Here is a 3,897-nt window from a genome sequence, read left to right on the forward strand (position 1 = left end):
TCATCAAATAATAATAATAATAATAATAATAATAATAATAATAATAAAAGTAAAGAAAGAAAGCCCATATTAAGCGTTTTTGACTTGTGAATTCAGACCTTTTTTTTTATGGGAGTGAATTCGGACTTTTTGTATTTTAGAATATTAAATCTTAATTAATGTCATCTATGTATGCATATATGCATATTAGATTTTAAATAAGAAAAAATCAAAACATTCAAAATCACAATAAAATATAGACAATAAATAAATTTATTTGTTGTTTTGATTGCTTAAAGTACTGTCAAAATTTATATATATATTGGTAAAATTAAAATATATACTAAAATTTAATTAGTTGGCTTTTGATAATATCTTATGAACTTATACTAACATAACATAAGTTTGTCATTAAATTAGAATATAAATAATAAAAGAAATAGCTCAATATATAAACATTTCTTTTAATTAATTTGAAAAAAATTTTATTCAAATCCGTAATATATATGTACACCGTACACATGTATCCCTATTTATATTTTTTTTCTTTCTGTTTTTATGTCAAAATTTTAAAATGTTTTCTGAAATTTTAAACCAAATTTCAAGAAAAAATAAAAGCAAGACAAGTAGGGTTACTTATGGGACGAAAGAAACCATAAATCAACAAACCAAACAAAAGGGTAGTTATTAAAAATGTTATGATCGAGTGTGACTAATGTAATGCAAATTTATAAAAGAGAAAATCTTCAAAGCTTGCGTTTTAGATGGTTGTTCCAGAACTTTGCAAGTGAATGCTCTATCCTATTCTATTTATACAGAAACCATCTCTAATGCTTATAAACACAATTATATAAATAAGAGCCCAAAGTTTAGTGAAAAAAATTAAAAATAAAAAGATGTTTAGTGCCAACCTGCAAATTTCCAATGAAATACAAAAACAGTAGCAAGCCAAAGATCGAAATCAAAGCTGCGAAGCAATTTTCCCAGACATATAAAGGTACTTGTTTGAAGGTTTTGACCAAGAGAACTGCAAAATTTGGAGCAACTATAATGCATGAGAAGGTAATATCAGATAATTATAAATATAATTAATGTGATCAAGATAAAATTTTATTTTTTTAAAAAATCTAAAATGATTTTAAGACTAGACGTGGGACTTAAGCAAACAGAAACCATGAGGGAAAGCCTAATTAAAACAACAAGAAAACATGCAAAGACCATCATTGCAAATTAAAACTTAAATTACAACCTTACTCAATATCTTTTATTCTTACAAAGAGAACATTATTTGGATGCATGTTTTATTTTAATGTTCTCTCTTTATACGAAATTTTGTACATTCTTTGCCATGGAATCTAGAGTTGTTGAGCACCTGAATACTAAAACTCGGTGTCAAATAATGTCAAAAATTTTCAAGAGCATGATGTTTTTATTGATGACAAGTACTGATAAGAACTATGTGCAAACCTCAAATTTCGCAGGCCCACCAGAAACAGAACGTGAACTTTTTAGGAAAATTTGTGGATGTCACGATACCAGATTGAATGGCTTCGAGGAATATTTCAAAATCAAAAAGCGTTGCATTTGGTGTGGCTACAGAGCAATAATCATTTATAAATGAGTGATTTCCTGAACTATGATCACAGTCGAAAGTACTTTGGAGGCATCCAATTTGATTTTCACAGCCTCCATGCCAGAGAGCTGTCTCCCGTTCGATAGAAAAGAGATACCAAAAGGCACCCAATACCTAAAAGTAAAAGACCACCAAGTCAATAAAAGATCAGTAGATTGTGCATACCAAAAACATTTTTTATACTATGAATTTGATGGAACTATGAATTTGAACATCCAACTTTACCTGACTTGCAATGATATATAGAAAGAAATTGAATGAAGCTTTCACCCATACAATTCTGGAAAGTTGGTTGCCAGTGCTGATAATTTTCCTCCATGATAGACAGATTCGTAGAACTCTTTAGTCTTGGCACATATTGGATGAGAATAGCAGCATGCAAGAACTTCTTGTTGGAGTCTAGGACCATTTGTGAAAAAATAATAGGAACTAGTACCTAGATAGATGATAACAGGTATTGTCAGCTCTACTTATGTAGGACATCACGTATATATAGAAACTTGATTTTTTTTTTTCCTTCTACTCAAATAATCACACACACATACACACACACACATATATATATATATATATATATATATATATATATATTGGGTGTACACGTGTGAGTGAGAAAAAGAAAGAAAAAAAAAAACAGTTTAGAAGTAGAAAAGTGGAAGAATAGCAAGAATGCCGAATATGAAGAAGTAGGACCACAAGTACCTCTTTGCTATTGGCCAAGCATCTGTAACTGCCTTAGTTCTTCCAAGTTTCCGCGCATCCTCATCTATATAAGGACAAAGAAATTGCAAAATGATATTCAAGAAATGTATAAAGTTGGTGACCGATCGCAAACAAATAGCTATGATCTTTGGTTTTGTATCCAACGCAAGGCACTTTCTGTCTTCATGGATCACACGAAGGTAAAAGAACAAAGGATCCAATGATACTGCAATCATACACGACACAACAAAACTAAAACATTTTCCTTCCTACTTTTTAATTCATTTAAGTGCATTTAAAATGAAAATAGCAAAGAAGGAAAATACTAAAACTATTATGGAATTTACATAAAAAAAAGATTTACAAACTAACATGGTAATGAATGTAATTGGTATAGTATAGTAAATAAAATTTTAAATTACTTTAATTATATTTTAAAAAATTAACACAGTACGTAATTGTGGAGTAAACTTTGTAATAAACGCAGTATTATTCAATTTTATTAAAAAAAAATGTTGACGCTCACATGATAAAAAATTAAAAATGGTGTTGAATTTTTACAAAAATTAAAGGGTAAGTTAGAAAAAAAAAATTATTAATTTTTCAAAAATACTACATTTAAGATATTCTAAAATTGAATATAATTCACTAATAATTCAAGATGGAGGGATTATTTGATTATCACAGATACCTACTGTGCAGACTATAGTTTTGTATATGAGCTTCTGAAGAAGAATGCTTACAATGGTATTAAGTATTAACCAAAAAAAATATAGGGATGTTTATCCCAAATTGGTTGTGTGTGTTTAGCTAGTGTCCGCTATTTATAATCTCAGTTTACAACTATTAGGCCATTTTGTAGTTATACTCTGGTTATATAATGTATTATAAACCCGGTTTATAACACTAATATTACTATTTTTGTGTGTGTTCTAATAAGTATTACTATCTACTCCAAAAAAAAACCGAAAAAGGGAATTGAACCTAACCTCACACCATTAACCTGCTGATGACGACGAAGACTCATATCTTAAGCTTTTCAATGATAAAATGTCCAAATAAATAAAGGATCAACCTAGCTCCAAACTATATATTTATGTATGGACATCGAGAAAGAGAGTAGTGTGCAGTATAAAATACATTAAAAATTGAACCTAATAAACTCAAGTAGAGACCGGGATACATTGGCTTTTTGGAGGATTTTAAGAGTGTGCAGATGAAGATGAAAGTTATAGACAAGGGAAACTCTTTTTGTTCTCATAAATAGTTTCTAACTATTGGATTATTAACAATAGTCTATCCATCTAGTCTTTCTTTAATTAATACTATTGCTTCTCTTACCAACCAATGAGTTTTTTAATTTATAGCAAAACTCAACTCAGCCAGCTAAACATGGTATTGTAACCTTGCAAAAAGTCCAACTTCGAAAATTCCCAGTAAAATATAATGAAGAAATTATATAAAAGATAGAATATTTTGCAATTTGCTTTTATACATATATAACCTCGTCTTCATTGCAATATATTGCAAGTGGGAACTCAAGAAATATTTAAGAAAACGAAAAGAAAAAGATAGACCTCAAG

The 3,897-nt window shown here is 28.9% G+C and overlaps 1 pseudogene; it reads right to left on the reverse strand.

The window, feature by feature from the left end:
- Nucleotides 1-725: 725 nt before the first annotated feature.
- Nucleotides 726-3,341, reverse strand: LOC142620135 (cyclic nucleotide-gated ion channel 1-like; annotated as a pseudogene).
- Between the last annotated feature and the right edge of the window lie 556 nt (nt 3,342-3,897).

The sequence above is a fragment of the Castanea sativa genome, chromosome 12 (genome assembly GCF_040712315.1).
Source record: "Castanea sativa cultivar Marrone di Chiusa Pesio chromosome 12, ASM4071231v1".
NCBI classification, from domain to species: domain Eukaryota; kingdom Viridiplantae; phylum Streptophyta; class Magnoliopsida; order Fagales; family Fagaceae; genus Castanea; species Castanea sativa.